Consider the following 25,878-nt stretch of genomic DNA (forward strand, 5'->3'; position numbering starts at 1 on the left):
GTGCGTGTGTATACACACACACACACACACATACACACAAATAGACAAACAGTATACCTATGGTATACCCAAATTTCATGTAGGGGCAGATAATAAAGAATGAGAAGTGCTCCAGAGACAGCCAGACCTGATGCAGTTGCTGGCTTTGCCACTTACTAGCTGTGTGACCTTGAGCAAGTTCCTTAACCTCTCTGTGCCCCTGTTTCCTCATCTGTAAAATGGGAGGAGAAATGATACGTACCCCACAGAGCTGTTGTGTAGATTGAGAATGCCCGTGAAACACTTAGGACCTGACACACACAGAGCAATCAATAGGGCATTTATTACCGTGGTTCATATTGATATGTAGTAAGCGAGCCCTCTGGAGGCAGAACGCAGTAGGACTTCCACTTCCAGAATTTATAGTGACCATAATGTTTGTTAGCCTCGGTTTTTCCATCTGGAAAATGTGTTGCTGCCGGGGGGACTGTAACATCTGTGCAGCACTGAGCGAGGAGCATGGCGGCAGAGTATTTGAATGATGTGTTCCCCCTACTCCCAGCCGTACCAGCACCGTGCCAGGCACTGAGGGATTTCACACCGAGGGCTGGTCACCGGTGGTCCTCTCTGGGCTCCTGGCAGACCCTTCTGGCCGTGCGGGCATGCAGCTGTCGGGGCTGGGCCACGGCTATGCTGGGCAGCTCCTCCCTGGGGCTGCCTTCAAAGGGAGAGCTGGAAGGAAGGTGGACGGGGAAGGAGGGGCTGCCCATTGACTGCCTGACACAGACAATTGGATTAAAGGTCCCTTTCAAGGCCTTGGAAATTGTCAGTGACACGGGCCCTGGCTTGGGGACTGCAGATGGCAGCCTTCCAATAACTAAACCAAGTTCCCTCTTCTGAGATCATGATTTGAGAGACACGGTTGCTGAGGCTCTGCCTTCTGTGGGAGGAGGTGATGGAGAGAGGCCGGTCAGCAAGGCAGCTAGGATGAGGATGACAGCCGGCTGCGCGGCTGGGTGGACCCAGGCTGTATGTACGTGGCGGCTTTGGGGGTTGCGCGGGGGCCTTGGGAGTTTCAGGTGGACTGGAGACCTGGGTACCACGGCTTGGTACCTCCTCTCTGTGTCACTCACACATCCAGACATAAGCTGTCTGAAACTACCCTCTTCATCTTCCTAGGGAACCTGTGAAGGTTCCTAGGGACCTCCCTGGCCCAGTGACTGGCACTCTGTTCATCTGCTGTTGTTCAGGTCAGAACCTGGAGGTCATTCCCAACTCTTCCTCCCCGCCCTCACCTGAATAGCCAACAGGTGGACAACTTTTGTCAATTAACCAGTGCTTTTTCTTCCACCCTACATTTTATTTGGGGGCAGGCTGGAGGTTGGGTGTTGCAGGGTCATGTGCCCCACCCCCTTCCTTAGTGCTCTAGCAGGGCAGGGGCTCAGGGGGTCTGCAGTGGGACCGTGGAAACAAAGAAATCCTCTGTGCACAGCTAGCCCATCCCTAAAAATGGGTGCTCACCGCCCCCTCAGTTCCTCTTAACCAGCTTAGCAGCAGCATGGTGTTGGGGCCCAAGTGTGCCTCTGAGTCAGGCAGAGCTGGATCCAAAGCCAGTCTCTGCTGAGCCCAGAGGATGTGGAGGTTAGAAGGGGTGCTGACGTGCCCATGCAGAAGAGGGTAGGAGAGTGGGCTCTGGAATTGCATGAGTTTGAATCTGGGACCTGTTAACCTACTAGTTGTGTGACCTTAGGCAACTTTCCTAATCTTTCCTAATCCTCAGTTTCCCCACCTGTAAAATGGGACTACCAGTTGACCCTCCCTCTTGTGGTTGGTGTATGAATTCAGCAAGGTCATGAACCCCCGTGGTCTGGCATAGATGGTGCTCAGTAAAGCTGCTCTTATTATAACTACTAACTATTCCCTTCAAGATTTCTTATGAGGGAGAAGGAGATAGAAGAAGGAAAAGTCTTTCTGGAAGTTTTTTTCCCCTCTGGACAAATGTTTGTTATTTCCCTCCTTTCTGGAAAAGCCCCAGCCCTATCCTTCAGTACCACCCTATCGCTGTCCCGCCACTGTCCCCCTGCACCCTGTCTGGTCACCAGGTAACTCAGTTTCTCCAGCTGGAGGGTTGCTATGGAGACCTCCTTATGCTGAAATTGCCCTGTGGCAGGGTGGATGTCCCCAGTTTCCCCTCTCAGGCCTAGGGGCTATGGTCAAAGGTTCAGGGGACAAGGGAAGGCTCAGTTTGGAGACTCTGGACATCCATCCTTCCCTTGATCTGCTCTGGGGGGTGAAGGCGGATCATGGGGGGAAGAGCCAGCGAGTACTTTCTCAGGTCAGATCAGAACTCTGCCTGGTCTCTGCCCCGCAGGAGCTCCCCTCGGGGACTCTCATCTTGGCTCAGGTCTGGGAGAGGGTCCCATCCTGAGAGCCCTTTGGAATCTGAGACCCTTTGCAGATGTGCAGCTTCCTGGGGGGATTAACACCCTCTATGAGCACAGCCTCTGGGCCGTCTTAAGTTTTTCTGGCAGCTGTTCCTAAGGCTTCCTCTTGTGCACCTGGGGAAATTAAACAAATAAGTCACTTCTGGGTTCAACCCCTGGCAATTCTGATTCAGTAGGTGTCTGAGAACCCTTCTGGAAACAGGTCAGGCCCACAGCCACAGGGATAGAGAGAGAGGAGGCAGCAGCCCAAGGCGTGTCAGGGTGCTGTTACCCCAGATGGGGGAGGGGTATCTGGCCATGGGAAGGACAGCTGTCAATCCTCTATATCTGGGGTGCGGCCCAGGAATCACTTTTTAACACATACGTACATACATGTGTATGTGTATACATATACCTCTCCACATTTTATTTGTGCCTTATCACAACTTTTTGAGGGAAGCATTCTCACTCCCATTTTACAGATGGTAAAACTGAGGCTCTGAGTGACAAGGCGCCTTCTTCCAGGTCACATGGGTACAGCGTGCTGGGACTGTGTATTGGATCCAGCCTCAAGACTGCCCATGTTCATTCTGCCTCACCACTGCCTCTCTTGGGACTCAGTGTTCCTGCCTGTCAAATGGGTATCCTACACTGACCTTGACCACCTCCTGGGCAGGCAGCGCTTGGAGAGTGGGGCTGGGGATTGGAAACTGGCGTGTGTGAGTCAGCCCTCCCGGCTGAGTGTGAGCTCCTTGAAGTCAGGGCTTGGGGCTGAGGTGTCCAGGGAGGGCCTGTTTGGTTTGGTTGACGTTTCTGAGGGATGCTGGGCCTCACTGGTGCTCTGGCTGAGCAGACACAGCCGTCTCCCTCCAGGGACTAAAATTAGGATTCCTCGGCTCTTGGCTGGGCCTCGTCTTGTTTTTGGAAAGACTCCATTTTGTTCCTTCTGCTGCCGGCGGCCGAAGCCCAGCCATGGCCAAATGACTGTCCTGCCTGGTCTCCACTCACACGCTCTGGCCTGCATTGATCTTGTTGGAGTTAATTAGCAGCTGGCCCCACAGGCCTGGCCTCCAGCGGGCAGGAGGAGCCGGCGGGGGTGTGCCAGGACCAGGGGGTCCCCTCCCCACACCCCTGCCTCGCAGCCGCCTCAGGCAGAGGCCCTCTGAGGGAGGCTCCGGGGTTTTCTTTGGCACTCAGGGAGCTAATGGCTCCCTCTCCCTTTTCTTTGGAGCCCTGTAAAAATAAAAAGTTAAAAGACCCTCAAGTTTGAACAGGAAAACCAAATACATGAAACCAAGCTGTTTCCACGTGGGGGCCACGGACTGTGAACACCCAAGTTTGAAACTTCCTCTCGTCGGAATTTATGGAAGCCTTGGAAACTTTTCCTTTTCCCTTTAAACATCAGAATTGGCTCAGGGCATTCTTTAAAAGCATAACCCCGGTGCTGCTCACAGCTTGATTTAATACAGCTTGAATACAATAGTAACTTCTGAACCCGCTCTCTTCAGAGAGAGCTGGAAAGTTGTTTCATGACACCGGTAAGTAGGGTTTTTTTTTTTTTTTTTCTTTTAGCCAAAAAGTATATTCTAAGATTTATTAGATTCTCCACTTCCCTCCCCCTAGTAACCCAGATTTTCACTCGAAGTAAAGGAAACTTGCTTAGAACAAGTTCTTTAACTAGGGGCTACAGAGCCTGGTCCTCTGGGGGAATGTTGGCACTAAAAGATTCACCAGTGCCCAGAGGCTGGCTGTTGTTATAGGTGGGTGGTTCACAAGTATCTGCTTCATAGACCAGAACCACACAGGGCCTGGGCTCTAGAAACATCGGCAGGAGGGTAACCGTATTTTGGGGAGAGGGGGCTAAGTCGGGGGTAGGGACGCGAGTGAGGAAATTCTCTCAGTTTTTCTGCAAAGGGAAACTGTTCTTCTGGGGCTGGTTTGTCAGTCTGTGTTCCTGGGAGAGGGTGTTTGCAAAGCGAGTGAGGTGGTGACATTATTCCCCCAGAAATAACTCGATTCCTTGTCCATCTCCACCTTTGGAGGAGGAGGAGGGCTCTTCCAGGCTGTGGGGTCTGAGCTTGGCTTGTCGGGAGCTCAGGGCCTCCAGTGTTGGGAAGTGGGTTATGTCCTTTCTCGCTGTCCTTCTAGACTTAGCAGAGGCTCGGCCGGTGACCTGCACACACGTTTTTTGGCCCTCACAGCATAAGCAGATTCTTTTTAATTAGTTAGTTGCCAAAATTTAAACACTGGGACATTTCACGTGAGAATCCAGGTATGAGAAGATGGAAGATCTGAAAGCACGAGGCTTAAATTTTGGCCTGGCCACCACTGGTCACAGCCTAATTTAGAGCAGCGTTTCTCAATGGGATCGCGGACATTTGGCAATGTGTGGAGGCGTTCTTGATTGTCACAGCTTGGGTGGGTGTTGCTACTGGCATCTGGTACGCAGAGGCCAGGGGTACTGCTAGACCTCCTACAGTACGCAGGATGGTCCCACAGCAAAGAATGATCTGGCCTCCATAGTGCCATCCTGCTGTAGGGGGCATGTGGGCTCCACTTGGCTGCAGAGTTCCCACCAAACCCACCTCTGGCTTCTAGACAATTCTGAGTTCCTGAGATTGGTCACTAGCTTCTGGGCTTATTCCTGCCTTTTGTTCAAAGTTGGAACTATGTGATAATTTGCCCTCACTCCCCCCAGGGCCCTGCTGTGGCCCTGGGTAAATGGCTGCTTGGTGGCTGGCAGATGTGTGTACTGCTAAGCATGCCCCAGAACTGCTGGGAGGAGCAGCTTTCCCTACCCCCCACGTCAGATCACATGAAGACAGCTGGCCACTCACCCCTCCTCCCCTCCCGCAGCCTGCAGAGAAGATGCAGACCCCCCACCCCAGTGATAATAATGCCTGGTTTAAATATTGATAACTAGTGACTAATAAGATTGTTGGGAGAGCTGGGTTAGAGAGCTAGATTTGGATGTGAGCCTCCCAGGTGGGCTCAGGAGACACCAGAATTTGGCCCGAGAGACTGTGGGTTGACACATGACTCCCAGCAGTGACTGTTGAGGGCCCCCCTGAGCACAATGAGGCTGCATGAGGCACGGCCTCAGCGTCCCCTTTAGGAGGTACCAAGTGTGGTGGGAGGTGCACAGAGTGAATTGTGGGAAAAGGTGTGAAATACAGGAGGGCTTGACGGAAGGAACAGGGGCTTAGATCAAAGCCCAGCTCTACCTCTCCCAGCTGCTTGACCTTGGACCTGTCATTGCATCTCTTGACCCCATGGTCCTCACTTGTCGATGGAGATGGTGGGAATACCCTTCCAGCAGGTCATTGGGTGGGTGGGCTGAATACACTCGGAAAATAGCTATTGTTTTTTTCCAAAATAAGTTTTCATAAGGCATTCTTGATCAAGGTAGTAGGTGTAATTAAGCACCCAGGGGTCTTAAAGTTGACCTGTATTTCGGGGCTTTCAGGAGGGCTGCATGTAGGAGGAGGTGGCTGATCTGACTTAGCAAGGTGAGTTTTTTCTGTATTGCTTTGGCCTTGAGCTGCTCATCCTGGTGAGGATCTCTTTTCTCAATCCACGGCATTTTCCTTTCTTTCTTCCTCCTGGTTTAGATGGGGTAACCTTAGTTGTTGTAGCAAAAATGTAAACCTTGATAGTTACAGTGGCTTAACACATAAGAATTTTATTTAACGCTCATGTACTAGTCAAAAACAGGTATCTTAGTTAGAAGTTGACTGTCACCCATATGGTGATTCAGTGGCCCAGGCTCCTTCCATCTTGTGGCTCATTCATCTGCTTCTCTGGTCCTCTGCTTCCAGCTAGTGACAGGGAATGAGAAAGTGGAAAACTGTACGCACTACTTAAGATCCCTGGCTGTGAGCTGGTGCGTCATCACGTGGTCCCATGATGCAAGGGATGCTGGGAAATGTAGTCCTGTCTGGGCAGCCACCTCCCACTGACAACCCCACACTGTGGAAGGGGGGGCATGACTCTTTGGGCACAGGTGTCCATCTCTGCCACCATCCCAGCTTGAGTCCTGTGCCCTTTGCCGGGGCTGTTTGTGCCTGGGCCTCCTTTTCTGCCGATTTCCTCACCTGGCTGTGTCTAGCTCCATGCTCCAGAATTTTCTGCCTCTTTTCCCATGTGGAGTGGTGTTGCCCCTGGGGGGCTGCTAGCGCTTTGCTGAGAGACTCACACTCAGGTTCCAATTGGATGCCCACTCTGCATGCATTTCTTGCACTGCTGTGGTTGTCCGTCTGATTCTGAGAAATGTATGAGACGAATATACCTTCCCTTATGGTTCAGAAAATGCCCAGGAGGCCTCCTGCAGGCCTGGGTCCTCCTGGGCAACTTGGGGAACCAGGCTGGTTGCAGCACAGGCTGTGTCTGGTCACTGCTTTCGTGACGCCTCCACCCGTTGGGAATGCAAGAGTTGCCACGTCCCTAGGGAAAAGTCATTTTACATCCATGGGCCTCATCTGTGAAAATAAGTAAATAAGCATTCAAAGAAAGCCCTGGCTGTGTTATCGCATGGGCCGTTCTGAGGATCCAGCAAGCCTGTGGTTGTGCACCTAACTCCTGTAGTCTGACCTGCTACACCCAGATTTTCTGCCTGTCCCCTGAGCTAAGCCTTCCTTTGTTAAGTATTTCCAGGTGGGCTTTTTGTTTTTATTTTTGGTTTGAGAATGGATCCCATTTCTGGAAGGGACCTTAGCGTTATGATGCCATGAAGGGTCCTCTTGATGGCCCGGCCACTCTGGGCTCCCACTGTGTGCTGGGCTCATAGCTCACCCTTGCCGCATATGTCAGGGTGAGCCCAGGCAGAGGAGAGGGCCCAGGGCTTGGGGTGGAGCCTTCGCAAAGGCAAAGCCCACATCTTTGGGAGGCCTTCACTGCATCTGGCATAAGAGCAGGTCCACATAGGGAATGCAGTACACGTGCTGCGTGAACGCAAGGGACAGCACCCAAGATGGCAAGGACAGTCAAACCCTACAGCTCTGCTTCCCAAGGGTGCCTTAGCCAGAGAAGCTTGGGAAGCAGGTGATAGCACCAGGTTAATGAACATTTTACTCTCTTCCTTTTGGCAGAGATTGCAAATTGGTGGCCCAAATCTAGCCCCCAGGAATGTTGTATTTGACCCACTCAATTAAAAAAAAAAAATAGAACCAACATCTAAAAATGGGGGATTTCACTTAGAAGTCCAGATTTCTGACTTCTTGTTATTTTTTTCACTTTTTAAAAATTGAAGTATAGTTGATGGACAGTATTACATAAGTTAACAGGTGTACAACATTGTGATATGGTGACACTAGCATCAACTTCTTAGCCTGGCAACATTCAGCTGGAGCCGAGAGTGGCTGGGGCTCTGGGGGGTGCACGCCAGAGCCCAGTAGCGCCCACCAATCCTGTTTCTCTCTCTCTTGCCCTTTGTCGCTGCTCTTGCATATGTTTTCCTGTAGAGATATGTTTCTTTTCAATAAATATTTCTATTTCTCTCATAGAAAACACATTTCTATCAGAGATGGGAGGCAAAGATGAACCAAGATGGTTCTTTGTTTTAAGAAAAATGAGAGAGAACATATTTCACCTTTTCATGGAGATGAAAGTTTCTGTATGTTTCTCATGCAGATATTAAACCTGGCCCACTTCACTTATTTGGATAACTGAATTCCTATAGGATTGTGGCTAAGACATCTGCCCTATGCTGATGCCCTGTGCTTCCTGTAGGACAGTATTTCCCAAATACAGTACCCCACTAGGATTTCTCGGGGTAAAAAGATCCTGTGCTAAAATAGGTTTGGGAAACAATTGATACAACAACCAATTAAACAAGTTTCCTTACTGCAGGACTTTTCAGAGCCTTTGTTGTGCTAAGGTGCATTGTGAATCTTGAATATGGGGTTTTAGTATAACTCAGTGTTCCTTCAATTTGGGGACCAGTTTCCCAAGCTCCCCGCTGAGATTTCGAGTCCTCCTTGCTATGTGCGTTCCCCAGCCACTTGCTCAGAAGCAACTTGGATTGGGCAAGCTGGCTGAACAGCCAGTGCCCGCTCTCTGTGGCGGGTCTGTGGCTCTGTGTACTTTGTGGGCTTCCACAGAGCTGGTGACTTGTTTTTCTGATCCACGATGATGTTGGGCAATTTTGCAACAGCTCTCGGTCTCTGTGAGCCTACAGGGCCGGAGGAGGGGGTTCTGGGGAGGGTGGAATCGTGAGGGTAGGGAGATTGCCTGGTTGACCTCCCTGAGCTATGCATGCTGTAAGGTGTATTTCTTGCCCAGTAATGCATTTGTCTCTTTGCCCAGCCATAGTAAGGCAGCTCGTGGACCAGATGCCAGCCTTGATCTGCTGAGTTCCCTGGGATGTTTCCGAGAAGGCCAGAGTGCGTTGCCTGCCCAAGGATGTCTCAACTAATTAGTCCATTTGCGCCGATGGGCCTCAGATCATGAATTTGGAGCTATCTGCTAATTATGCCTCAAATGTGATTTTAGTTAAACGATTAAGGACTCTCCCGGGGCGGCCCTCCCTACAGCAGTCCTTCAGGCCTCTGCCTAGAGCTCTTGCCAAGATGAGATTCTTTTCTGTCCCAGGGCTCGAGGGAGGCTAGGTCTTGCAGGTACCCATTTCCAGACTGAGGTCTTTGCAAAGAACGTGGTGGCCTCACACCTTCCAGATGTCCCCGTGTGTATGCAGGGATGGGAACAGCCCCGTTCACGGGTCATCTCACTCATTCATTCTGGACAGGACCTCAGGGGCCTCCGGTGACCCAGCAGGGATTCTGGGATCCAAAGCCCGCTGCCTTCGCCTTGGTGTTCTTTCCAGACCTGCCTGTGGTTCTGGTGGGAATGCCCATTTGCTTATTCAATGCATATGCTGCAGACCCATCCCGGGCCTGCTGCCTAGTGTGGATGAAGGTATAAGATGTGTGGCCGCTGCACTTCAGGATGTGGACTGCTGCTGACCTGGGTGTTGGGCTGAGTGGGCCGCATGTAGGAGGTAGGAGGTTGTGATGGATGAAAGTGGCTGCAACTTCTTTGTCACCCGCCCCCCGCCCCCCGACAGTTTATTCTCCTACCTTGAATCTGCACAGGCCCTGTAACTGCTTTACTCTGTAGAAGGCACTGGAAGGAGCATCTAAGAAGGCCTGGCAGCTTCTGCTCTCGTGCTTTAGAGAGCTCCAGGCTGCCCTGTGAGAAGTCCAGCAGCGTGGCTGGAGAAACCACGTGCAGAGGTGACACAGAGAGAGTGAGGCTTGGAGGCAGAAAGGAGCAAGAGAGAAGGCCGCTCTCCCAGCGTCTCAGCTGAGCCTGGCCCTGCAGCCGTGCCTGCCAAGGGGCCAGACACGGACTCACGGACTGAACCCTTTTACGTGCTCCAGCCCAGTTGATCTCCCAGTGACGGCAGCTGCAGCCTCCATCTGCCGGCAGCCACGTGAGAGACGTAGAGACGATCAGCAGAGCTGCCTGGCTGAGGGCTGTCCACCTACAGCATCATGAGAGATAAGGAACTGGCAGTGTTAAGCTACTACGTTTTCGGCAGTTTGTTACACAACAGAGAACCAAAACAGAGTTGTAGCTTAACATCAGCTTGCATGGGAGAAAGCTGATGTGTCCCCTGGCACGTGCTAGAGCATTGCCTCATGAGTGTGGAAGAGAGCAGGGGCGGGGCAATAAATGGTTCCACCTAGGGGACACGGTGCACAGGTGTGATGGAGTGATGAGGGTCTTGGCTGCAGATGTGGCCTGATCCCTTCATGGGTGTTGTCAAGAGTTCTAGGCTCATCTAAAAACAGAAACTCATTGACAGTCCCTCATTTAGCATCAACCCCTTGATTTAAACGGGTTTCTCATTCACAATAGCATTACTATTCACTTTGTTAATCTCAGGAGGCTTTTTCCCTTTGTCAAAGAGAATAGGCAGTAAGAGAGAATATGTATGTGTGCATATATATATAGTGAGCTATTGCTGTGTAACAAATCACCCTAAGACTTAGTGACTTAAAACAACCATTAGTTATTCCTCACACATCTATGAATTGGTTGGAGCAGTTTTATTGATCTGGGCTGGGCTGGGCTGATCTAGATTGGGCTTACTTGTGCTTCTGAGGACAGTTGGCTGGTTGACTGGCAGCTGCCTGGTCTAGAAAAGAACTGTATGGGACAAGTTGACTCTCCTTCACGTGCATGTCACATTCCTCCAGCAGGCAAGCCCAGACATTTCTCATTATAGTGACCGGCATCTACGAAAGGAAGTGGAAACACCAAGGGCCTAATCAGGTCTTTGCTTACATCATGTTTGCTACAGTCCGCTTGGCCAGAGCAAGTCACATGGCTAAACTTAGAGTCAGTGTGGAGGACACTGCCAGAGGGGGTGCATGCAGGGGGCTGTGAACAAATCGGGCCATTAATGCAATCAGCCTGCCACAGCTGGGCTGAGGGGTCTTTTCCCTGCCTACAGGCCCTGGAGTTGCCACTTTCTAAATGTATGTGTAACTTTTGTCATTATTCAGCCTGTGTCTCAGGTTTTTCATCTATAAAATGGGCATAATAACAGAAGGGATGTTGCAAGGGTTTAAAAAGAAGGTAAGTAGAAAGCATGTAGCACAGTGCCTGGCACACAGAGTAAGCACTTAGTGAATGTCAGCAATTATCATAATTATCGGGCAACTTAGAAGTAACCCTAGGTCACAGGCACATTGTAATTGGTAGCGACTGGGGCTGGTTGGTTTCTCATCTTTGACCTCCATGAATGAACGAGTGGTCTGTTCCGCCTAGGGTGGCCCCCGCTGAGCCCATCGGTCCCTGACTGTGGATGGCAGGGGCCTTGTGACACCCTAGCCCCCATCCTGCAGCCCCTGTATCCCTGAGGGCTCTGGCTTGCCATCTGTAGATGGTAACAAGTCCCAGACACCCAGACTGAGCTCCCAGACATGGGCCTGGGTGCACACGGGCTGGCGGCACAGAGCCTCCTGATGAATGGACCTGCGGTGGGACCAGGTGGTGGCAGTTGCTTTGGCTCCCTTAAAGAATCACGGACAGTGGTAGATTCAGCCTCCTGCTCTGGGTAACAGAGAGGGTTCTTTTTTGTTTCTTTTTCCTTAAAACTTGGCCTTTCATGGGATTTTGTTCCAGGGTGGGGATACCTTTCTTTAGATTCCGACTTTGACCACACGGTGTCTGCCACTGTAAAGGCACTGAGGGCTCAGGAGGGGTGGCCAAAGCCCCTCGCTGGCGTTTGTACCAAACATGTGGCTGAAGCGGGGCCTGGGGACACTGGCGGTTCCAGTCCCGTCCGCTCAGGAGCTGGCGGGACCTTGGTGGGAGTGCAGGAGAAGGCGCCCTAGCAGCTGGGCTATGTCAGCCTCGTGGAGGCGAGGTCCCTGCCGGCCAAAGAATTCTGGGCCTAAGTCTGAGATGAGGCTGCTTTGGAAGCACATCCCGGGCCCTGGAAGAATCTGAGCGCCCTGGGCAGTGGGCCTGACTGGGGACTTAGGGCCGGAATGCCGGGAACTGAAAGCTGGCCTGACTTCTAAGGCCTGAGGAGCTGGCTCTGTGGAGGCCTTACTGCCTCCAAGATCCAACCGCCCAGCTCTTACCCAGGCAGGGCCTTCCCTCCTCCCCGCGCTGCCCTCCTCAGCTGTCAGGGTCTCCCATCCTTCCTGTCTGTGACCCAGCCCCCTGGGCTGGACACTGTGATCTGTGTCGACTTTTTTTCTCTTCTCTCCTTCGAATCTGGTAATAGTAATAAAAATGACAGCAGCAGGATCTGCAGTGATAACAGCCACCGTTTACGCAGAGACTTCCGTGTGCCCCGACATGCCAAGTGTTTTTGTTCGTTATTTCACTGAGTGCACTATTTCATGAACATACCCAGTAAAGCTCACCCTTCCTTTGTATTACAAGGATGTGTTGGTCCACTTTTTTGTGTTTGTGTTTCAACGCATTGCTTACTGTGTGCCTGGCACTGTGCTAAGTGTGTTTCATGTGATAGATGCTGTTACTATCCTCATGTTCCAGACAAGAATCTGAGGCCCAGAGTGGTCCATTCACACGGGGAGCTGTGACTTCAGCTCCAGCGGTCAGGCTCTGAGCCTCGGCTGTGCTGCCTTCAGGCCAGGTCTGTGTCCCTCTGAAAGATTTCCATGCTCTGACATTTTTAGAAGATAAGTTCCCATCAGGGTTTAACATTTTCACCATGTTCTGTGAGCCAAGTCCAAATTGCAGTTACTTGAAGATGCCAGCGAGTGGGGTCTGCTTACCTACAGCCCTGGCCCATGGGTGAAGGAATGGGGGCTTCTTTCCTGGGTGAAAGCTCGAATCACTGAGCCACAGAGGTATCGCCTTGCTTCAGAGTAGGGGTAGGGTGTCTCCCCACGCCCCCTGCCATCCCCAGCCAGGGGTCAGTTAGCTCTACCTGCTCTCTGAGGACAACCAGTGCCACATGTCTGGGATCCAGGATGAGGAAGGTGCTTGGGCCAGAGGGGTAACAATAGGCCCCATCATCTGTTTGGATTCATAAGGCCACAGAGACTTCCTAGGTTCCCATGGACCATTATCCACAGCCAGCTGTTGGTGGGGAAGGAGGGCATTCTCACCTTCCAGTTCTCCAGCAAATTTAGGAAACATCTTCCTGGCCTTGGGATTAAAGAGGAAAGTCCAAGCCATCAGACTTGACTCCTTCATGAAGTAGGAATCCTCTCCAGTACACTTTGGACAGAAGGCCACCCAGCCTCTGCTTGAATGCCCCCCTGTGATGGGGAGCTCACCACCTCAAGTAGCCTCTTTCTTTGTTGGATGGCTCCAGCTCCTAGAGGGATAGAATGTTTGAGTCCTTTCTGCCATGAGTTCTGCTCTGCCTTCAAGAGGCACCCAGAATTGACCTTCTCCCTCTACTGAAGGGAGGAAGCCAGACTCTCCCACCCTCTCCTGCAGGTCAGCTTGAGTCTCCACCTCTTCACCATTGTGCTGTCAGCTCTGTCACTCTGAAGCTGTGTGCTCTGGAGTAGGTTACTTAGCCTCTCTGAATCTTAGTTTCTTTATCTATGAAATGGGGATTGCGATAGTTCCTACATCAGATGCTTGTGAGGATTACTTGACTTAATATTGTAAAATACTTAAAACAGGGCTTGGTACCTGCTGAGTAAATAAATATCATCTCTAACTACGCAGTCATCTTTCTGGTTATCTTTAGACTAGGGCTTCCTGAACTTGAAGGTGCATATGAATTGCATAAGGATCATGAAAAAAATGCAGATTCTGATTTAGTAGGTGAGGTGGGACCTGAGACTCTGCATGTCTAACAACTTCCCAGACTGTGTGGAGACTGCTGGTCCTCAGGCCACCCTTTGACTAGCAAGGCTAGTGTACCCATTTCTTCACATATGGAATTTCATTTTCCAGGCAGGGTCTATCCTATTCTAGTGAGAGTAGAATCATCACCTCCAATGATACAGAGGTAATACTTCTATTAATGCAACCTAACATTGTATTATGTGGGGGGGGGGGGGGAAGTATTATCTTGAATATCAAGATGGCTTTAGTCCTCTGGCTTCTGAATCTGAACTAGTGATTTACGGAAAAATTGTCCTGCAGTTTGCATGTATCTTGATGGATCTGAAAGAACCTGAGGATCTCTGAGAGACATGACTTGCTTCTGGACATCCTTTTGCTCCTGGGATGTGTCATGTGACTAAGCCCAAAGCTGAATCAGTAGAGGGAGTCCCAGAGTGTCCAATAGAGCAGATTTCCTCAGGGCAGGGGTGGCCAACTCAGGCGGGTAGTGAGTGAAGCAGGCCCGGTGTGGGTGATGGGTCAGCACCCTGGTGCTGATGGGATTCCCTAATGTCCCCATGACTTGCGTGCATGGAGAGGGGGCACCTACGCCCATTCATACTTTTACTGCTCAGTTCATTCAACTTACATGTCTAAGCGAGGAGCCAATTTTTCTTAAAGAATTAAACGCTAATTTCAAGTTGAATTCCCATAAACAAGCGGGGCTGAGAGTAGACAATAGAATGACAGATCAGATACCCTAATAGTGGATATCATAGTTACCAAATTTTCTCTGCACTTAAAATGAAATCCGTTCCAAAGCTATGGTGATGCTACAGCTTTAACCCATTGTTGTTTCTATATCTGACCTTGCTGGACCACGATCTGCTCTGGGCTGACATGGAACAGCAGTTCAGTATGGTGGTTAGAGCACAGCCTCGTGCACCACGTGGCCTGGGCTGACACTTCTTAGCCACTTGCTCAAGTTTCTTAACCACTTCAGGCCTCAGTTTCCTCACCAGTAGAAATGGGGAAGTAGCAATGTCTACCTCACGGTTGTTGTGATGGTTAAATGAGTTAGTCAGTGTGAAGCTCTTAGGATGGTGTCTGGCTCATAGTCAGTGCCGCACAGCATCTAGCCCCTCCTGCTTTGCTGTGATCTCACTGTGCCTAAAAGAAATCTAGCATCTTCTTAGAACCCAGCATCACAGGACCTTGGTTGTTGACTCACTGTTGCCTGGTGAGCCTTGGGCCTGGCTTCTTCTCCCAAGAGGATTCAAAGTCATGTTCTTAGTCTTCAGGCTAAGCTGCCCTTCCTCCCAACCTCTCAAAAAGTATTCCTTACAGAAAATTTCAATCATACACAAAGTAGAGAGAATATGGAAATGAGTCTCCTTGAACCAGTCACCCAGGTATACCAAACAGTTAACTTTATTGACTTCCTTTTTAAATGTTAAACTTTACCTGTGGCTTAATAGGGATTTTTAAGGGGTTTTCTTATTTATTTATACCTTAGACAAATTTTTTTTTATATTTATTTATTATTTATTTTTGGCTGCATTGGGTCTTTGTTGCTGCGCGTGGCTTTCTCTAGTTGCGTCAAGCGGGGGCTACTCTTTGTCGTGCATCTCGGGCTCTAGGTGCATGGGCTTCAGTACTTGTGGCTCGTGAGCTCTAGAGCGCAGGCTCAGTAGTTGTGGCGCACGGGCTTAGTTGCTCCACGGCATGTGGGATCTTCCTGGACCATGGATCGAACCCGTGTCCCCTGCATTGGCAGGTGGATTCTTAACCACTGCACCACCAGGGAAGCCCCTAGACAAATTTTTAAATTTTTATTTTATTGTGGTAAGAACACTTAACATGAGATCTACCCTCTTAACACATTTTCAAGTGTCCCATCATACGTTTCTGTTGACTGTAGGTACAGTGTTGTACAGCAAATCTCTAGAGCTCATTCATCTTGCTTTACCAAAACCTTATGGCCATTGATTAGCAGCTCCCCCTTTCCCCCGTGCCCCAGCCCCTGGCAGTACCATTCCACTCTTTGATTCTATGAATTTGCCTATTTTAAGTACCTCATATAAGTGGAAGCATGCAGTATTTGTCCTTCTGTGACTGACATTTCACTTAGCATAATGTTCATATGTACGGCTCATTTGTGTTGTTGCATATTGCAGAATTTCCTTCTTTTTAAAGGTCGAATAATATTCAGTTGTATGTATATACTACATTTTCTTTATCCAGTCATCTACTGAAGGAAATTTAGGTTGTTCTGCATCTTGACTACTGTGAATAGTCCTGTGATGAACATGGGTTTGCTAATATATCTTTGAGATCTTTATATATTTAAAGTGCTGAAGGAAAAAAAAACCCTGTCAACCAAGAATGCTATATCCAGCAAAACTGTTCATCAGAAATGATGGAGAGATAAAGTCCTTCCCAGACAAACAGTAGCTGAGGGAGGCCAGTAGACTTGCCTTATAAGAAATGCTAAAAGGAGTCCTTCAACAGTGACACCATAGTGTAAGAAAGTATAAAACTCGTTGGGAAAGATAAATACATAGCCAAATGCAGAATACTGTAATGACAGTGGGTAAGTCACTTTAAATTCCAGTACAGAAGTTATAAGACAAAGTATTAAAAATACCTATCACTAGAAAATATATTAATAGATACACAATATAAATAGATGTAATTGTGACAACCACAATGTTAAGTGTGGTGGTGGTGGGGGAAGTGTTGAGTTTTTGTATGCTTGAGTTTTCAGCAACTCAATAGACTGTCATAACTGAGATATTCTATGTAAGCCCTCTGGTAACCGCAAAGAAAATACCCAGAGGAGCTACACAAAAGAAAAAAGACAAAGGAGTACAAGCATAACAATACAAAAATTCACACAAAAATTCAACAAAACAGGAAAGAGGACAGCAAGAGGGGAAAAAATGGGCAAAAGAACTGTAAGACTAACAGAAAACAGGGAACAAAATGGCAATAGTGAATCCTTCCCTTTTGATAGTTACTTTAAATGTAAATGGATTAAACTCCTCAGTTGAAAGACACAGAGTAGCTGCATGGATTAAACAAACAAACAAACAAACAAAAAACAAAGAAACTATGGGCTGCCTGCAAGAAACTCCTGGGGTTTTGTTTGATTTTGCGTTTCTGTGGTCCAGTGTGCCCAGTAGCGCTGTGTGGCAGAAGCCCCTTGTGGCTGGGGCTTGCAGGCCCCTCCCCTAGCCTTGCGGAATATCAGCCAGGTCAGGGGCACTATGAAGGCAGGGCTCTGCCTTGCTAGCGCCATCCTGTAATTAGTGGAGCTACCTTGAGGGTTCATCTGGGAGGTGGTGGCTGCAGTCTGGGCCGTTCCTGCTCCCCTGTAAAGGGATTGCACAGATGGCTCACGTGGGATCCCTCTTTTGACCCTGGCATTATAAGTAACCTCTCCTGCCAGTCTAGCCTTCCTGTTTCTGGAAGAGGCCCAACCTTTTCCAGGACTGTTGGGCCCAACCTCATCTCCCCATATCGATCCTTTTGTGCTTGTACAGATAATACAAGAACATATCAGTACCTCATGTAAGGCTGGCATACACCCAACGGAAGAAGCAAAATTATCCACGGACATTTATACCTTCCTATACGTCAAAGCCAACCAATGCTAAAGATATTCACAAACAGTCATCCTCTTTGGTGGGGAGGGGAATCATCCTTCTTTTCTATGACGAGTACCTCTTTATGTATTTTATTGTAATCTTTAGTTTTATTTATTGAACAAACCTTTATATAAGAGCTTCTGATGAGCCAGGCACGGTTTTAAGTACTTTACAAATATTACTGAATTTAATCACCACAATGACTGCCTGAGGTAGGTATTATTATTATTTCCCTATAATTCAAAGGTGATAACGGAGGCACAGAGAAGGTAACAACTTCCCCAGCATCACACAGCGGGTAGGTGACAGAGCCAAGACCCAAACCTGGGGAAGACTGGGCCAGAATCTGGGCCGCACCCCACTCAGCGATGCTGCTGGTACCTGTGGCACCGTCTGAGCTCGTGGCCATTAGGACTCAACCTACTGTGAGATTAACCTTGATGAGTATTATTTTTTGAGGTGCACGTAGGCTGAGCTGCTGGGGTCCTGCCTTGGGTGTTTCATGTGTTTGCTGTTTCTCAGTCTGTGAGCTGTCCATTTCTCATTCCTGGGGCAGGATATGTGGGGCTGGGGGAGCTACGTGCTGGGCTGATCCAGAATCTGATTGAGGGAAACATTCAGATCCCACAGATCTCCTTCCTTCTCCTCACGGCACTTTTGCTCCTGAGAGAGACGGTCCTGAGAGCTGACCAGTGGCTTTGCAAGTGGACAGTAGCCCTTCATGGTGGCCTGAAGAGCAGAGGAAGGACGGAGGTCAGGGCCTGGCTGGATGGGCCCTATCGTGAGCCCATGGAATCATGGACTGTTGGAGCCCCCTTTGTACAAATGGGGAAACTGAGGCAGAATGCGCAGCTCCCAGGCTAGTATCCCCCCCACGCCCGTAACCACTTGTCTCCCAGTGAGCAGGACTGGGAAGGTAGGGCAAGACTACAGCAGGATTTGAGTTGGTCAGGAATAGGGAGCCATTGAGGGCTGTAGAGCAGGGAGAAGGAGCCTGTGAAAATAAAGCGGTGGTGTGCCATCTGAACGGGGTGTGAGTCAAGGAGCTAGTGTGGCAGTGTTCTCCAGGTAGCTGACCTCAGGCTGGGAGCCTGGCTGGACCAAGAAATCAGTGAGGAGGCTGCCCCGGGGTAGGTCCGGATTGCTGTGTGGGAAGGGGCTGAGCAGCCCAAGGGGACGCCGTCTGCTCATGAGTGGAACAGTCCGGGCTGTGTGTGGGATGTCACGGCCTTGGTCCCTGGTTGGAGAGGCCCTTTGCACCTGCCCAGTTTGCATTCTGGGCAGCGACTTGGCTGTCGCTGCCGAGGACAGGGCTGGCCGGGGCTGCAGGGAGACGCCGGGCCTGTGTTTTGAACAGGAGCCAGGGCTGGATTTCTGGAATAGGCACCCGGCCTAGGTACAGTCCTCGCTGGCCCCAGATCAGTGAAAGCTGTCGCAGGGCCAGTGAGCTGCCGCCGCCACCGCCTAGGGGCTGCCGAGCTGGGCGGGGCCTCCTGGGACTGCTGTCCCCAGAGTCCCTGGCTCTGAGATCATTATTAGCATGTCCTGGCCGGCTGGGGGTTGGCCGTGCCCCTGCCCCACAGCCTCCCTACTCCGTGGTCCTAGTCCCATTCGGCCCTGCTTGACATCTCACCCAGGATGGTTTTATCAACGCGGAGAAAATACAGGATCTGCAGAGAGGAGGAAAAGGAGGGTTAGCTGTTTACTTTCTTGGCTGTCGTTTTATGTGTTCCAGGCACTGTGCCAGGTCCGTAGGGCCTTCAGTAATGAGGAAGAAATGTGCAGTCCCTGTCCTTGATGGGTTTAGCCACGAGGGGAGACTGGCCATCCACATGTAGTAGTCATACAGACCACTAAGGACAACGAGGGCGTCACAGACGGCCGGGGGACACAGAGTGGGGGACCATACTGAGTCTGGAGGCCTCAGGGTGGCTTCTTCAAGAGGGGACGTAAAAGATGAGGCAGAAGTAGCTAGAAGGAGAGAGTGGGGGGAGTGTCCTGGGCAGAGGGGAGGGTGCACAGGAGGGAAGGCGTTGACCGTGGGTCAGGTGGAGGTGGGTAAGGTCAGCTGTAGGTCAGGCTACCACTGGCCTGTCTACCTAAGACAGTTCCAACCACTCCAATTGTCCTGGCCTGGTTCTTAAAATTGCCCCCTTTCACTCTCAAAAGTGTCCTGGTTTGGGCAGTGAAATTATATGGGCATGGCAGGTATAGGTACTAGTATCTTTGTTTTACAGATGAGGAAACTGAGGCTCACGAGACTTGAGTTATTTGTGCAAGGCCCTGGAATGAGAATGGGACAGAGCTGGGATGGGAAGTGAGCCTGCCTGACTTGAAAGCCCAGGCTTTCCCATAATCCCACACAACCTTGCACAGTAAGGTGTAAGGTTACAGACATATACAACTGAAATACTCTCTGATCATGGACTCTGTGCCCAGCATTGTGCCAGGGGTGGGTAGGGTGAGAGGAGGCTGAATTGAGCAGGACTCATTCATGACGGAAAACAAGCTCAAACTGGCTTAAGCAAAAAGGGGAAATTTAGTGGCTCATGTAACTGAAAGTCTAGGGGAAGCACTAGCTTCAGGCATAGTTTGATCCAGGTGCTCAGACAATGTTGTCAGGACACGTTTTCTTTTGTTTCACCTCCTGGTTCTCTTTTCCTCTGTGATGGCTTTTTTCTTAGACAGACTCTCCCTGTGAAGAGGTAAAATGTTTTCCTCAGTGTCAGATCCCTACCTTCACATCTCATTAATGTCACCAGAAAGAGAGCAGATGTTCTGGGCAATCCCAGAACATCTCTCTGGCCTTCTTGGGTCATGTGCCCAGCCTTGGCCAATCCCTGTGGCCAGGGATGTGCAGAGTTCTCATTGGTCAGGCCTGGGACATGTGTCCATCCTTGTTGGGTTAGGGGGAGAAATCAGCCCTGTCCACACCTCTTGGATGAAAATGGTGGAGGGGTAGGGTTTCCAGATAAAATATAGGGTGCCCAGTTCAATTTGAATTTCAGATAAACAACACATTTTAAAAAATGTAAGTATATCCCAAATACTGCATGGTACATACTTATACGAAACAATTATTGAATCTGAGATTCAAGTTTCACTGAGCGTCATGTGTTTTTATTTGTGAAATCTGGCGAACCTATGGAGGCATGCCTCTCCAAGGAAAATCAGAGTGTTGCCAGAAGAAGGAGGAGTGGATGCTGAGGGGAGGGGGGGAGGTGGTTCAAGTCACAGGTGCCCAGTGCAGAGGTGATGAAAGGGACGAAGAGCTTTCCTTCAGCCTTGGACTCCCCCTGAAGGCACCATCTGTGAAGGCTGCCCTGAGAGATGTGGGTAGTCAGCAAGAGAAGTCCTGGGGGGTGAGGTGCTCAGAGAGGGCTTCCTGTACTTGAATTAGGCCTCAAAGAAGGGGAGGCTTTCTTGAAGTGGGGGTGGGGTGGGTGGTGGGTGGGAAAAAATGTCTGTCCTCACCTGCCTGCCACTCAAGTCTGAACCCTGACATTAGGGCCCCTGGTACTTGACCTTGCTGGCCTGGCCATGGGGTGATGCCTTTGTCCGAGACTAACAGGCCTGTCTGCTCTGTGTGAATTCATCAAATGTGTCAGGATTCCTCCAACTACCCAGGTAGTTCAGTGGAGAGATGGCTTAGGTCCACAGGTACCACGGAAGCAGAGCCTGAGACGAGGATTGTGTGCCAGTGATTCATGGAGGCCTGTTCTCTGTCACTCCCAGGACAGACCAGTACGGGAGGGGAGGAGACAGGGCAGAGAAGGGGAAGAAGGCAAGCAAGGTGCAATTGCAGGCAAAGTCTTGGTTTTAGCCTGACCCTGTGGGGAGCTCTGGACTATAAACTGTGGCTCAGAGTCAGTCCCCACTGGAGGTGTGGAAGCTGGGCTTTCATTCTGCTCCAGGCGGTCACTGGCGCAGGGCTACCTGGTGGGGGCAGGCTGTGGGGTTTGGGATTCTTTGACCCCACAGACAAAGCCCTAGGGCTGTTCTCTGAAGAAACCTCCCAGGTGTGGGCTGATGGTGGGGACTGCACAGTGGAGGAGAGGGTTGGGGGGTAAAAGAGACTGAGAGGTGAGCCTACATCAAAGGATCTAGAGAAGTCGGGGAAATCCTGCATGTGGTGGACACCTTGAGGGGGTTCCTAATGCAAATAGTCTATAAAGGCTTGAGAAGTTCCCCAGCAGAACCCAGGATCTTCCCCAAACTACATGGACCATGGAACCCGGCTCACGGAAATGCTCACTCCCCGGCCTCCGGTGGAGTTGAGGGGCTCTGGTCTTTATTTCTGGCCCCTGTGGGGGCTGATCTTTTGCTGCCTCTTTTGCTGCTGGTTTTGGATGCTCTGGATCTGATCATGGCTCTGCCACTCTTCAACTTTGTGACTCTGGGCAAATCCTGTCACTTTTTGAGGCCTCAGTTTCTCCATCTGTACTCTGAGAGTCCTTAACCTAAAGTTCGCAAAAAGGTTCAATGTGCAATTTTATCTGTATGGAGTTTTTCTGGGGGAACATTCTTAGAGGGGTTTGGACCTTTCTGAATGAGGGTTCCAGTCTGGCTCCAACACCTGTGGACCAGGAGGCTGTGTGTGTGTGTGTGTTGCAGGCTTCTCTCCCGCTACACACAGGCACACACCAGGTGTCCTGTCCCGAGAGCCTTCCTCCCAGGAGGTCCTGTACCTCCCAACTGCTCACGTTCTCACCTCCTCTCCCAGAGCCTCAGTCTCCTCATCTGTAAAAGGAGGTGATAGCTCCGTTACTGACCTCCCAGGGTTGTTGGGTGAGTCAGAAGACCCAAAGGCTGCAGAGGAACAAGGTACAGGTGTGATGGATGAAGTGACTGCCACAGATGCCTTCTTGTCCCCAGACCCAAAAGCATCCTCAGACCTTGAATGCTGGCCACACGGCATCTTCCAGACCTCCGTGGACTTCCCAGAGGACCACTCTGTAGCGACAGTAGTCCTAGACGTGGGTTGCTGACCAGACCAGCAGGGGCTGCCCTCCTGATCCCCCATACCTACATTTTCCCCTCCCTCCCTCCTGCCCTCCCTTCCTTGCCTGAGAATGGAAACAGCAGAATTTGGTGTTCAGTGGTTGGGTTGGGAGGAGGGAGCTGCCACCCTCCCCCACTCCCAGTGACAGCCCAGTTTGACATGCTCAGCTGGCCTCATGCCATTTCTGGAATCAAAGCCTTGTCTGCATTACATGACCACAAAGAGGGGTCTTGCCAGCCCCTCGGCTTCCTATGTGTGCGCAGCCTAAGGAAGTGGGAAGTGGCGGTTTTCTGGCAATGGTCTCTTCATGGTCGGTGAGCGTGGCGTGGCTGGGGGAGGGAGCGGTGGGGTCTGGGGTGCAGAGAAGCCCAGCGCCTCCACCTTCCCTCCCAGCTAGGACCAGAAAACCACCCAGTTCACTGGAGAGTTGCAAACCTCACCATCTGCTGGGGCCAGGACGCTGCTGGCGCACTTCCGTGTGCCAGTCCTTCTAGAACCGGCTCGCGCGCCCATTTTTGTTTGCTTTCATGTGCTTTCTTCCAAATGCCTTGCTATTTATTACTTCTGATCGTAGAAGTCCTCATGCACGTTGATGGCAAACAACTGACGACCTTGAATCCGGCACCCAGGAACAAACCTCTGGGAACGTTCTGGTGCCTGTCTCTCCAGATGGGTCTCTCTGACTACATTGCATGGAAACACGTGCAGATAATTTTAGCAGATGCAGTCGGGTTCTCTCTGCTCTTTGGCAAGTGCTTTTCTCTTTCAAGAAAATGCGGGGAATGTCTTTCTGAGTCAGTAAATATAGAGCCGCGTTTAGTCGTCAACACGTATTCGTTGCACGCCTCCTGTCAGGCACTGATGTGTGTGTCAGATGGTGGTAAGTGCCCCAGAGAAAACCGAGGCAGGGAAGAGGGTGAGGGGGTGGAGGGGGCGCTGCAATTTTAAATAAGGGGGTTTGGGACTTCCCTGGTGGCGCAGTGGTTAAGAATCTGCCTGCCAATGCAGGGGACATGGGTTCGAGCCCTGGTCCGGGAAGATCCCACAAGCCACGGAACAACTAAGCCCGTGCGCCACAACTACTGAGCTTGCATGCCACAACTACTGAAGCCCGTGTGCCTAGAGCCAGTGCTCTGCAATAAAGAGAAGCCATGGCAATGAGAAGCCCGCACACTGCAATGAAGAGTAGCCCCTGCTCGCCACAATTAGAGAAAGCCCGCACGCTGCAACAAAGACCCAATGCAGCCAAAAACAAACAAACAAACAAACAAATAAATAGGGGGATTTGGAAGACCTCACCCACGTGATGAGGTGATGGTGACGAAAATGTGAAGGAGGGGTGGGAGGACGGGATATTTGGCAAAAGAATTCCAGGCAGAGGGAACAGCAAGTACAAAGGCCCTGAGGTAGTGCCGGGCATGTTTGAGCAACAGCAAGGGGGCCTGGGTGGCTGGGGCAGAGTGACAGGAGAAGTAACAGATGAGGGTAGGGAGGTGATGCGACAGATTAGGTGGGGCTTTGCGGGGCGTTAGGAGGACTTGGAGAATGGGGTGGGAGGTGGGTGCAGAGAATAGAAAATGATCGTCATCATCCTGGCGAGGGAGGACGGCCTCTCTGCATGGCCTGGAGCACGGGGTGGATGCGGAGGAGGTGAGGACCTGGTGTCAGGGTACCTTTTGAAGGTAGAGCCAACAGGATGTACGGTGGATTGAACAGAAGGGTTGGAAGAGACGTGGCAGGATGACTCCCGGATTTCTGGCCTGAGCAACAGGAAGAAGGAAGCTGCCCCAGTTGGACACAGGGAAGAAATCGGGGGCAGGGCTGGGACACGTGAGGTCTGAGATGCTGGCCCAGTGGCTTGATGGAGCTGTCAAGTAGGCAGGAGAGCCGAGGCATTCTTCTTCATGGAACAAGTTTAATTTCAAATTTTAATTTCTTTCTAATAGAAAAACGTCGCATGAAGGGAATTCCCTGGTGGTTCAGTGGTTAGGACTCTGCGCTTCCTCCGTAGGGGGCACGGGTTTGATCCCTTGTCAGGGAACTAAGATTCTGCAAGCCGTGTAGCATGGCCAAATAAAAGGAAAAAACCCCAAAACAAAAACAACAACAAAAAAACATTGCCTGTTCTCGGTTTAAGAAAGAGAAAGAAGAGAGACAATACAAAATCCAAACAGTCTAGAAAGCTGGACAGCTGGAGGGACGGCTCCTCAGCTCCCCAAGAGTAGCCACTACTACTGCGTGTCCTTCCGGAAACATTCCGGAGAATATGCCTCTTTTCTTTATAAAGACAATGGGATCAGACTCTAGGCTGTTCCTCACCTGCCCACCCACCTGACAGCACTGTGGACCCTGGGACCCCTCACTCCCAGTGTCTTTAACTCTTCTGTTCTTTCATGGCGACCTCTTGTGTGACCCTCAGGGCACTCCTGGGTCACAGGCCCATTTTACAGATGTGGACACTGAGGCACAGATTGGGCGACACATCATCAACTAAGATCCTGAATGAACTGAGTCCTCTGGGAGTCCAGAGGGGTGACCCTTGATTCTGCCCCAGTTCGGTGGAGCGGGGATGTTGGGAGGCAGCAGTCACACCAGAGCGGGGCAGGGGTAAGACTTCACCCGGCAGTCAAGCGGAGAGGGCTCTCCCTGCAGAGGAAAGAGCATAGGCAAGGTTTGGAGGCCCCGAGGCAGGCGGTCCAGCCGGTGAGAGTGATGGTGAGGAGTCGTCAAAGCTGGGGTATGGGGGTGTGGTGAGGGACCAGGAGAGAGGAAGGCAGGCCTGGTGTCAACTAGGATCAGAGGGGCAGGAAGAGGACTCCTGCAAGAACTTCAGGGCCAGATGGGATGGGCTGTGTGTGTGTGTGTGTGTGTGTGTGCGCGCGCACGCCTGTGTGTGTGTAGCAGGACGGTCCCAGAGTCTGGCCCAAACCATTGTTCTCTGGTTCTCTCATGAAGATGACGAGGACTCTGGATATTCGAAACAAGAGGATCTTATTCCATCTATTTATTTCAATTAGCAGAAGCAAGAGCCTAAGCGTCTCACTCTCAAGGCTGAGAGAAATACCACACTTCCCTGGGTCCCCTGGCCACACGGGGCCCCCGACTGGGCTGGCCTTGGCCCCGGGCAAGGGCACACAACCTCTCCCCACAACGAGTGGCCCGTGGTCTGGGGAGGCCCCGTTTTCTGCTCAACAGACGACAGCGCCGTCTGTCATAAGCGGCCTGGCTCACGGCCACCCTGCTCGGCAGGGCACACGCGCTGGACCCTGGCAGCAGACCTGGGGCCTGTCCCAAGGCCAGGAGCTGCTGGCAGAGGCAGGCCCAGCTGCTCCATCAGAGGCGCACCCCAGCCCCTTTGGCCTCTCCCGTTATCAGCACTCGGCTGCGGGGCGCGGCAGGCCAGCGGTGTGACGACCAGTGGCATGGCCGACCAGTCGCGTGGCAGGGTCAGCTGGCGGTGGCACGGCTGGCCAGCGGCCAGGCAGGAGGCAGAGACTCTGAGAGGCGCTGAGTGCAGGCAGCCGGCCGGGGATGCTGCTTGAGGCCTCGTAGGGTG

General features: G+C 51.2%; 1 protein-coding gene across 1 annotated transcript in view; it reads left to right on the forward strand.

Annotated features, from left to right (window-relative positions):
- NKD1 (NKD inhibitor of WNT signaling pathway 1) overlaps positions 1 to 25,878 on the forward strand; it is an 85,535-nt gene that overhangs the window by 21,617 nt on the left and 38,040 nt on the right. The window lies entirely within an intron of this gene.

Source organism: Balaenoptera ricei, chromosome 19, assembly GCF_028023285.1.
Source record: "Balaenoptera ricei isolate mBalRic1 chromosome 19, mBalRic1.hap2, whole genome shotgun sequence".
Classification (NCBI taxonomy): domain Eukaryota; kingdom Metazoa; phylum Chordata; class Mammalia; order Artiodactyla; family Balaenopteridae; genus Balaenoptera; species Balaenoptera ricei.